This window comes from Taudactylus pleione, unplaced genomic scaffold (genome assembly GCF_031769625.1).
Source record: "Taudactylus pleione unplaced genomic scaffold, aTauple2 ptg000040l, whole genome shotgun sequence".
Classification (NCBI taxonomy): domain Eukaryota; kingdom Metazoa; phylum Chordata; class Amphibia; order Anura; family Myobatrachidae; genus Taudactylus; species Taudactylus pleione.
Window position 1 is genome coordinate 30578943 of NW_028284442.1, and position 12079 is coordinate 30591021.

At 47.6% G+C, this 12079-nt stretch overlaps 1 protein-coding gene and 1 pseudogene across 5 annotated transcripts in view; one reads left to right on the forward strand and one right to left on the reverse strand.

The window, feature by feature from the left end:
• Positions 1 to 12079, reverse strand: part of STX1A (syntaxin 1A) — a 168474-nt gene that overhangs the window by 35023 nt on the left and 121372 nt on the right. The gene's annotated exons all lie outside the window — the stretch shown is intronic.
• The window catches only part of LOC148538493 (uncharacterized), a 50250-nt pseudogene continuing 42737 nt past the window's right edge, over positions 4567 to 12079 (forward strand).

Here is a 12079-nt window from a genome sequence, read left to right on the forward strand (position 1 = left end):
ATCTGCACTGTCAGGAAGGCCAGGCCGAGGGTGAAACCCAAGCCAGCCGGAAGGAATGCCAGAATATCTGGAAATCCTGGACACCAGAGGATCGTATCGATAGTATAATACCATAAGAATGATGGCTGCCACAGTTTGTGGTAGGTCCCAGCAAAAGCTGATCCATGTGCTCCAATCATTCCAACGATGACAAAGCCATGGAAGCCGTAAGACCACTGTAGGGACGTAGTCAAAGACAAACGACCCAGGTCCAAGGCAAACCCCAGGACCCTGAGACAACAGGTCTGGGTAGTGAAGCATCAGGAATGGAGTATCGATGGAGAGACTCCGAAAAACCAAGTACCCCTGACATCTGGGGCAATCAGGAGCCACCAGCAGGAAAGCATCTCTGTCTCGATTGAAAGACTTCCCTCGAGGAATAATGGAGACTGGAGAACACAGGTACGCAAATTGGAAGAACCCCTTCACCGACAAAGAGTCACTGAAGGTTGCTTCAGAATCCCCAGAGTTGGACTGTAACACCATAGTGTGATAGAGTCAGAAGGCCATGAGTGTCACCTCAGGAGGGCCCCCCCCCCCTGCTCACCAGGAGATGAAACCTCTCATGGGGAAGAGACTAGTCCCCGGGATGCACGTCGTAACGGCTGAGGACTCCCGCTTCCCAATGGAGAGCACCTGAAATGAACACTGTCGAGATGGTCGGGAGGAGACCCTCAGACAATGTCCGAATGTATGACATACCTGACATTGCCACCCAACGAACAGTATTGCTAAAAAGGAAGCTACTGTTCTGACCCTGTCGGACTGAACTTTTTCAGGTTCACCGGGAAACAAGGGCTATGCCAGAGTGAAGGCCCAAGACAGGCTAAAGTTCCAACAAGTTAATTGACAGGGTGGAATCGACAGACATCCAATTGCACTGAAATGGATGCGAACCAGACACTGTCCTTAGCAAAGAATACCCTGGACGAGATGGTCATAGTCACCCGAAAAGGGACAGACTTGCCTCTGGGGAGAGCAGCATCATTTGAACAGTGATCAGACAGAAAAAAAAACTTGTTCCATCTGGAGATAAGCCAATTATGGAAAGGCCTGGAATGGAACTAAGTCCATTCCACCCTTCCAAAGGCAGACACTGAATAGTGGACCATGCCTCCCAGAGTGCAAAGACATATGTCGACTGCGCAGACATCCATGTACTCCTAATGGAAGAGTGGAGATGCCGTCTTACGCCAGAAGAATTCTCAGATTCTGAGAATCCAGCAGGGCTCCTAGGTGAAGAATACCCAGAGAGGGATGCAGGGAGGACTTTTTCCCCATTGATTAAACTTCTGCACCCTGAAGAAGCCACAGTCAACCTGACCCGGCTGTAAAGTACCCCGGTGATCCTGCTAAGAGCAGGAGGCCATCCAGGTACAGGAGCATTGGGATATACTGAACAGAAGAACTGTCAGAAAATCCAAAACGCTGGTAAACCCCTGTGGGGCTGAGAACAGTCCCAACAGGCAGAGCCCGAAAACCGTAAGTGCTGTGATACAGCAAACCTCAGTCCATGCTGAGGAAAGGTCTCTGTAAGTGCCCGTAGGCACGCGTCCTGTATATCCAGTGATACCATAAAGTCCCCAGGTTCCAAACATAGTATGATGGAGCATAGGGATTGCCTCCTGAGCCCAGGTAGCTTTAGGAACTGGTTCAGGGAATTAAGACAGAGAATAGGCCAAAGAGGACCATTCAGCCACCGCACCAGAAAGAAAGCAGAACAACCAGTCCCTCGCTGAGAAAGTGGGGATGGCCCAATTAGCTCCGCTTACCCCAACAACTGTATAGCTTTCTGGATTCGTAAGGCCCTGTTCGGGTCCGAATAAGGGCCTGCGTACCATCACATGGAAATAGGCCGCCTGAGCAAAGAGAGGGCGTACCCTCCTACCCACGTAGCCGCGGCAACTAGACACTAGTACCGGGCGAACTGAGAAAATCGCCATCTCCCAGTGGTAGGTCTGTCTCGTCATGCTGACGATATATCCGTAGGTTCAGAAGCAGGATCGGCTGGCAGTCCAGGCCTGCTCGGTTGAAGAAACAGACCTTTAGGCTGACCCAGAGGACAAAAAGACTTAATAGACTTAGTCTGAGGCCCTGTAGTGGGCATAGCTGAAGGCGGGAAATTTGCACTGCCACTGTCAAGGTCAGGACCCAACAAGATCTACCCTATAGATGGTATCTGCACCTCTGCATTCCCAGAGCGCAGCCATAGGGTATTACGGAGGATACCGTCGCAGCCGGAACTCTGAAAGTTAGGAGACTGGTATCCAATATAGGCATGTCCACCTATGACAACTGCATATATTACATGAGCGACCAAATACATTTGAACCCCAGACGTGTTGGTGGGGAAAAAACATTACAAATGCATCAGCTCAGTATGCAATAGTATTAACCAACCATGCTATAGCCATGGTAGGATGGGTAACAACCCCTGAAAGCGAGTATACTGATTTCAGGCAGAGTTACCACCTACGGATCAGAAGAATCCGACCACGCAGGAATGGGATGCATAGTAACGTCTGTAATCTGACGAGTAACACGCCCATCCACCCCATGAGGGGCTCGTGATGACCCTCAGGGAATTTGGGACAGGAGGCCAAACACTGTTGTAATACCTCATAACTGACAACAGCCAGAGTCCCGCCATGCGATCCCCCCGCTAGTCAGCAACAGGGAACCAGAAGGCACGCAATACTGAGGGTGTATGATACAGGTGCAGGTCAACATTCACTCTAACCAGAATGGACCTGCCACCATCCCAAAGCAGGGATAATAATACTTGAAATAGGCTTCCCCCCGTGTAAGAGGGAAAGAGCCCAAAACAGTATCCAGTTCACGCAGAGCCAACTGGGAAGTAACCACAGGGCGTCAACCACGCCAATTTGCGTTTCGTAGAAAACGACATCCACCCAGGGTGGCCGTGGGAATCCCTGCAAGGGGAATGACAGACTATGGTGGCACCAGGGGGATTTCATATACTGCGAAAAATCCCTGCAGGGAGCGATAGTCTGTGTCACAGGGGAAGAGTGCAAGAAACTGCGAGATACCCTGAGATGAAAAGGGCAGTATGGTGAAGTAACCCCAAGTGAGGTACAACAATGGGGCCCACCCGGCGATCAGCAATTGAGAGGATCCCGAGAAAACAAACCTCCCAAGGGGGTCGTGAAAGGGGCCGGCACCAGATGACGCCACACACAGAACCCTTTATGAAACAAATCCTCCGCACTAACACCTGCAGCACATGACTTGCAGGATAGCAAAAATGGGTGCAGTATAACGCTCTATCTCCTGGTCAAACATATCTGACCAATCTTGGCGGAAATATCAAGTAGTGCTATACTGGTCCTGACTGATGCTAAAATTAGCCGCAGGGACCCATTTTCAGCGTATGCAACACACAGTTCCAACTAAAATGTGGCAACGTGCAGCACGCAACAGTATGTGACAAACCTCACAAATATCAATGAGTATATAAATGTGAGGTCTCAGAACCACCCTAAGTACAGCTGTATTAGGGCAGATAAGGAAAAGGGATAGATATACACTGACAGGTGAGAGAATTAAATACAGACAGTCAGCACTAGCATAAGTCACATACCATGCAGATATATACATATATACATAAACATGTCATATAATATACTGCACTATTACACTGCATTCAACTTACCCAGATTCAGTGTCTGGGAAGGCTACAGCGCTGTTTACACTGACCTGATGGTGAGGTACGCAGGGGGACTGGACTCACTGCCATCTCCGGAGCTCTGCTGCTGCACCACAAGAAAATGGCCGCTGGAGACCTCAGAAGAAGCATGGCCCGCGGAGGAAGCAGCTCAGCGACGCCAGACTATACATACTGAAAGGCGCGCTGAGCTGAGGGGAGGAGCCGCTGTAACAGGGAAAGCTTCCTCCCCTGGCCGGCTATTAACCTCCCGGGACGCCGGCTCCCAGCGCCGATCAGTAAGTCCCTGGTGGTCTAGTGGACACACGGGGTATGGGGGGCCCGCCGCCACTGCCGGCGCCTCCGGTCTGTCCCCGGAGACCGGAGGCACAGGACTGCATATTAAATGCGCGGATCACCGCAAGCGGTGATCCGCGACCTTACCTGCTCCCCGTAGATCCGGCAGCAGTCCTGGGCGTCCGCAGAGTCCGGCTAGTACAGACTCTGGGGTCCCGCTGAGATCCCCAGATCTGTATTGGCGTCTCAGCGCCGGCGGGGTGACGGAGCGGCAGCTTAGACGTCCTATGGACAGTCAGACGCTGCCGCTCTGAAAGTCCAAAGTAAAAATAAAAAAACTCTGTACTTAGAAAAAATAAAGCTTAGGGGCTGCTAATCAGCTCCCCACTGCACTAAACGGTGACCCGACTCCGGCCGGGCACAACTTAAACTGAGGTGCCTCTGGCTGGGGGTGGGGTTATAGGGAGAGTGGACCCAAGTGCATCCTGGGAGCTAAAAGCTTTAACTGCGTGGTGCCCGGATTTGGTTCCCAACCTATACCCCAAGGTCAACCCTGTGGACCCCCTATGGACCCTGAAGTAGAAACAGGTAAAAATAAAAATAAAAGTAAGTTTAGCCCCAGGGAGACCTGTTCAGGTTTCATTCCCCCATTCCCTGGAATTGTCCGTAGCAAACAACAGCATAGTGCTCGGAACAAGTACATCACCTCTGCCCGTAGCTGACAAGATACCTCTGCCCGTAGCCGGCAGCACAAAAGTACCCGCTCTCAGCAGGTGGGGTCATCTGACAGACAGTCACACACTTCCCACAGGGACCATGGCCACTCTTCCTTGGTAGACTGGGAATTAGAGGAAATTACCAGAACCTCCGCCTCATCCAAACGTGGTGAATATAGCGAGATTCAGATGGCCAGGGTTGCTTTAGCGGGAAAATCACCGCCCACTAAATTATATTCCACACACTGGGCCTTAAAAAGTAACTCTGAGGTCCAAAAATTTGGCCAGCTGGCATTTAGAGCAGCACTCATCAAAGTAGATGGGTTGGTGTTACGGTCCTACACGGGTCTACCAGACGTACCCGCACTGTTCGCTCCCAATATTGACCCTGCTCTAGCCTCCATAGTGGGAGAAAAGAGGCACAACGATTCCATAGACCGTACCATGAGAAATATTCAATATAAAATAGCCGACACAGCTGGCCCACTGCTGTTCGTATTAGATAAAGCAGAGAGAGAAGGGGAATCCAGCGTCTCTCTGGAATCTCTGGTGGCGTCCAAGCTTGCTCTCCTTAATGCCATTAGCAGAGCGACACTCATAATAGGCCAGACGTTCAACTACTTACATCACCAACACGCAGGTCCAGATGGCTCACTGGCGCAGGACTCGCAGACATAGCGCCTAAATCATTAAAATTCCCTAACCTTACTGACGCAGACTTCTTCGGCCCTCAGTTTATAGAGGAGCTTAAAATAAGACATAAGGCAAGGAAGACCTTTTCAAACCTCAAAAAAGTAAATGACCCTTTCAAGAGGCCCTTTCTTCAAGGGGTCGGACTTCACTAGCCAGGGGTTCGACCTGAGACTTCCAAGGCACAAGAAGAGCCCAGAGAGGAGGCTTCGTGCAACGATCCAACGATGCCCCAAGAGGATCGTACTCTAACACTTGGAACAATGCCAAGAGAGGCCGTAACTACGGTAAGTTCACCCACTTTCCCTTCTCTCCACAAAACTCTCAAACAATCATATCAAGAGTGGCAAAAGATTACCACAGACAAGTGGTTGCTGAAAACAATCCGCTCAGGGTTAACCCTCCCTCTAATTCGTTTTCCACACCAAGCGGGTCATATTCCTCGTCCAAGAAATTGCAGCCCTCAGCTAGACGAGGTACTGACTACAGCCCTCCAACAGGGAAAGATAGAATTGGCAGACCTGATGGCAAAAGGCTATTTCCCATGTCGAAGCCGGATGGTTGGCTGAGCCCTAAATTGTAAAATTAAAATCTGCACAACGCCATTTTATGTTGCCCCTGACGACGCCATCTTGCGTCGTCAGCATGAAACCATTGTGTGCGATGCTAATATGATATTATTAGCATTGTGCGACTACATTGCTACCGCATATTTTTAAAGTCCCACCATACCCCATGCGCACATTAAATCATACATATAATATACAAGACGCACAGCACACAGTTGCGCTGTTTAGCAAAGCACTCTACACATAAAACGCACCACGCATATTAGCGACTATACGCAATATCCCCATACTGACACATTGCATACTTACACAAAAAGGTTCCCTAGCATTAAGGTTAATATTAAAGGTTCTATACGTTATCAAATCTATTGTGAAATGCAGGTATTTGATATCTAGGGTTTAGTACATGAAAAACAGTGTTTGGTGCTATTCTAAACCACTGTTTATTTACAGATCTCCGGTTCCATCGGCAAGGAGATCGCAACATGCGTCTGCGAATTATGGATCATAGAGAGATAGGCATTGAAATGTACTCTGTAATGTAATGTTTATTAGCCAGTTTAGACTTGTTCTTCGGCGGGAAAATGCACACAAAGATCTATTGGAGGGCTGAACTATTACAATACAAACTGACCTATGAACTGTATCGTAACAGAAGAACCAGGAAGAAGAACCAATGGGATTATGCCAACTCGTTCTATTGTATTGTCTATCTCTGCAATGGTACATATGCAAGCACTCTAGATCTGGTAGTTAGTCATCTTTTCTTTCTGTTGGCGAAGGTTTCATAATTGATGCCGGGAAATCTGGATGCAGAGCGCATGCGTATGTATCGACTGTACCTTGTATTTTGTATAACCTTTGCGCTTATTGTGTTATAGATCAAGGTGTGTAACTATATGCTATTATGTAAATAACAACTTTTGTGCTTTGGAACCACACTCAACGTCTGGGAAGCGATTATTTCTTATGCGTACTCAACGCTAAATAGTCACTTTAGGGTATAGAGGCTAATAGGAATTCATACCCATAATAAAGGAAGTAGGGTCTATAAGACCGGTATTAAATGTCAAAGCTTTAAATCAATATTTGAAACCAAAACACTTTCGCATGGAAGGCATTCCAGACATTCCTTACCTCCTCACAAAAGACTGTTCTGCATAAAGATAGACCTGAAAGAAGCTTTCCATTCCATATCAGTTCATCCGAATCACAGGCATCTCCTCAGATTTTTTGGGAAAGACACCTTATTCCAATGGACAGTTTTTGTTATGACCTCTCTTCCGCTCCCTACACCTTTACACGGGTCATGAAAGCTGTAGTATCCCACTTGCATCAGCAAAGCATTCAATGTATCATTTACCTAGACGACATACTACTGGTACACCCAGACCACGACACCCTACTGAGACACAAAGACTCGACCCTTTCCCTACTAACAGACCTGGGATTCATAATAAACACTCAAAAGTCAGTGTTAGCTCCGACCCGGCTCTGCATGACATGTGCCCTTGTCATGCAGAGAGCTACAAACGCTCCTAAGATCTCTACTTCACGCCCACTATTCCTGGACAGACACCATTTTCCTCTCCAGAAGAGTAAAAACAGAACTGTCCAAGTGGAACAGTCTCCCTGTAACTTCTCCTCACCCACTCTTAGACCCAACACCCCAGATGCACCACTAGAGGGTTGGGGAGGCTTCTCTCAAGAGAAAGCAGCCAGGGGCACCTGGTCATCCCAAGAATCCAGTCTCTTCATAAACGTACTAGTACCCGAGCACACGAGAAGGGTCTGTATCCAGCTATGCCTGGACAATACGACCGCGGTGTCATACATAAACAGAATGAGAGGTACCAAATCACTATCCCTAAGCAAAGAAGCATTTGAGATCTGGGATTGGGCAGTCCAAAGGGACATTGGCCCTCATTCAGAGCCGCACGTTACCAACAATACGCTCGTTGCGTTCCGATGTTGACTAACCGCGCATGCGTCGGTGTTACACTGCGCATGTGCGTACGGCAGATTGCGAGTTTTTTTTCTCTCGTTCCTAAAATAGCGTACAGGAAGCGACATGTCAAATGTGATTGACAGAACAGGGCGTTTTTGGGTGTTGACGGGGGTGGAGATGAAAAAACGCAGGCGTGGCGAGGCGTTTTTGGGGCGTACATACATTAGCAGATGCGAACGTCAAATGTGTTCGGACCGTCTCATACGTCACTGGAACATCCGCTTTCCCTTCAAAATGCTCGCACAGCTTAGGGTCAGGATTACTCGACCACATTGGCGATGGCCTTCTCCTCCGTCCCGGGACTCAACGATGGTGCTGCGATTAATCGCGGCTGGTCAGTAAAGTAATTAGTGTTGGATTGAAAACCGGCTTGGTATGTGTTTGGAAAGCAGTTTATTGGGATAGCACAAAAGCGTACGCAGGTGGAAATCAGAGCTGCTAATGTCATGATTACACAATCAATTAGCGTACATTTTTGGTGTTTTATTTTGGCCACAATTTGTTGGTTATGGCCTATTGTAACAATAATGTCATCATGTTTTAATTAGCTCCCCTTTTTTTTGGTTTACTGTGGAATTTGCATCGCTATGTGATTTTTTAAACGTTCCTTAAAGAGGCCTTTTTTTTTTTTTAAGAGGGTCAGTTTTTGCCTTTAGGGCCAGGATTAAATGTAACCCATTTGTACAATAATGTCACAATACAATCTCAGTTTTTTGTTTTAAATTTATTGTTTAAACACAAACAAATTGGCCTAATATTTTGTTGCCTCTTTTTTGTGGCAAAGATATTTGTTAAAAAAAAAAAAAAAGCCATAACTGCTAACATAAACGTAAATACCAAATGTAAAAACATTTCACAAGAAAGGAGAGGGAAGTTTTGACCAGAAAGGAATATGAGCCAAGCACAGAAGGAGTGTGGGAAAAGTCGCCATTGCTGTCACCGTTTTCTCGCCCGTTTGGCTGGGTGAGGGTGGGCGCCAGACCGGGTCCGGGATGCCATCGGGCTGGCCTGTCCAGAGGCAGATGTTGTGGCCTCTGGACTAGGCACAGGGCTAGGCACATTTGGAGGATTGGCTGATGTTGTGCCAGAGGTGGAGGATCCGGATGTTCCGGCAGGAAGGGAGGTCGGCTCCACCATGTGCTGGCGAACGAGCTGCTCCAGGGCATCGGCGATGCGGATGTTGGCCCTGGTATTTTCCGCCAGGGCCTGAGCAATGGTCACGTTGGCCGCAGCATTTTGCTCCAGGGCCTCAGCCACCCGTATCAGACTGGCGTCCATCCTCTGCAGAATCTCCGTATGGCAATCCGATTTAAAATTGAGTTCTGTGAGGAGGCCCACTGCCTGCGAGGGGGCACGCCCTGGACTGGCTTCTGCAGGGTCCTCAGCCGGATGTACTGGTTCCTCCCCTGCAGAGCCAGCAGAAATTCTGCGGCCAAGGCTTCTCTCTGGAGCAGACTCATCCGCCTCTGTCTCTGTTAGGAAAATTGCGAAAAGACTCACATTAGAATCTACATATTGGCACAATAGCATTTCAGAGTTGGTGACATCACAAGACTTACCTTGGCCAACATGAGGAGCCGCAAAGTCTGGCATGTCCGTATCCATGTTGGACACGCCAAACACCTCCACAGCCTGCACACACCCCTGTGCCAGCTCTTCTAAGTCTGTCAACTCCAATGACACAGGGGTGGGACCCCCACCTGTCCCCCTTGCATGCCTAGCCCTGTCGGCAAGTTTTTGCTTGAGACGATATTTGAAGTCTGCCCATCTGTGGAATGAAATTGGAACCATTATCCATTTTTTTACAATGGGGTTTGTTTATAGGATGGGAAAGTGTTTACTTACCGCCGTTTGACATCCCGGGCTAGACGGACATAATCACCCACCCTATTGACAGCAACGGCGACCTCCTCCCACATTCTCCACTTCTGGCTTTGGCTCATATTCCTGGCTGCCTGGGGCAGGATGTCAACGCACTTCTGGATCAAAACCTCCATCTCCTTGCTTGTGAAATGTGGCTGCCTTTTTTTTTTGGCAGCTTTGGCGGGTTGACTGGGGCCAGCAGTCTCTTCCATGTCATCCTCCTCACCTATTTGGGTAAATATGCAGATTTAGCCACTTCACAACTTGCCCAATATATTTGTTTTAAAATAATCATTGAGACAAAATGCATGAAGGCCTTACCGCCGGATTTTTGGCCATTGTTTCCCTGGTCTGAAGCCATGTCTCTGCTTCCAGAATGAAATCAACCAGAAATTCAATGTGATTTCGTGACGTATTTATACATGCGTCCTTTGTTTGCGGCCGCATCATTGATTGTGCGTCCCTATGATTCATCCTTAATTTGTGCGGGAAAATAAACACTATTTATGGCTTGGTGTGTGTGGAGTCGAGGTTGGGTTGTTGGATTGTTGGCGGTTAAGTTGGTTGGATTTGGTTGTTTGCGGTTGGAGGATTTGGCAGAGTTGGTTTTTTGTTTGGTTTTGCTACAGTTGTTTTTGTTTTCCGTTCGCATTTTTTTGCTTTTTTCCCCATCCTTTCCTGATTTGGTAAGTTTTGTGCAGTCTAATTTGTGGCCAATTGGTGTCTACTTCTGTTTTTTGGTTAGCTATTTTTTTTTTAACACTAATTTCATCTTTTTTAGTTTGTTTTGGCTTTCGGACCCAAAGACCTTTTTTTTGGAAATCTTATATATTCGAGTTGGGTAAGTCCATTTTTTTTCTTGCATTTGCGAACTAATTAACGCATTTTTGACTGTTGTAGTGACTTGCATTTGCGAACTAATTAACGCATTTTTGACTGTTGGTGTAGTGACTTGCATTTGCGAACTAATTAACGCATTTTTGACTGTTGGTGTAGTGACTTGCATTTGCGAACTAATTAACGCATTTTTCGCGGCTTATTCATCATGTAAACCAGTTTTGCTTTTCCCTTTTCCATTTTTGGGGTCCATTTGAACCCTATTTGACGTACGGTGTGCAATGTCGTTTTCATCGATGGCCAAATGTGTGTTTCGCCTATTTTATGTGTTGGCTTGCAACAATTTGACAAACAAAAATTCACCCTCTAAATTTTTGATGTCTCATTTTTGGCTTTTTTACAGTTTATACGTATCATGACAATACCCCGGCATGTAAGCAGCTATGGATGGTATCAGAAAGCTAAGTTGTTTTATGTTACTTTTGGGGTGGCTCAAAAGCCTTACATTGTAAACTTTGAATTTCAGGTAGATCTGGGGCGAATTGTTTTGGCCCTGCTCCCGGAAGACGACCAACCTCAAACTCGTCCCAGGCGTAGGCATCGTAGGCATGCAAGGCCCCAGATATTTCGAACACGTGTCACCCTTTTTGGAATGCCCGATGATGAGGTTTTAAGACGCTACCGTCTACCTCCCAAAATCATCATAGACACTCTCTCATTAATAGAAAGTGATCTTGAGCGGCAAATTGACAGTCCAACAGCAATACCACCACTGACGCAATTTATGGCGGTGTTACATTTCTGTGCCTCAGGATCGTTTCAAACAACGGTGGGAATAGTGGCGGGCATCTCCCAATCCTCCTTTTCCCGGATCCTGAGGGCAGTGATGGAGGCACTTTTCAAGCACCTCCATCATTTTATTAAAATGCCTTTGGATATGGGTGCCCTTAGTGTGGCCAAGGCCAATTTTTACCAAATAGCTGGCTTCCCACACATCATAGGGGTTGTGGATGGTACTCACATACCACTTCAGCCTCCAGCACGGCTGGAGGCAATATTTAGAAACCGTAAACACTATCACTCCCTGAATGTAATGGTGGTATGTGATGCCTCCCTCCAGATCCTGTCCCTGAATGCTAAATTACCCGGAAGTGCTCATGACTCCTTCGTCATCCGGCAATCAGGGATATGGCAGAAATTAACCAACCTACAAGCTGGTGATGCGTGGCTTCTGGGTAAGTGGAGACCTTTAGTACATAACAATGTTAAGCTTGATACACAGTGTTCCTGATGTGGTCTATTTTTGTTCACAGGAGACAGTGGATACCCTTGCATGTCCTGGCTGCTCACTCCTTATTTGGCTCCCACACCAGGGCCACAAAGTGCGTATAATTCC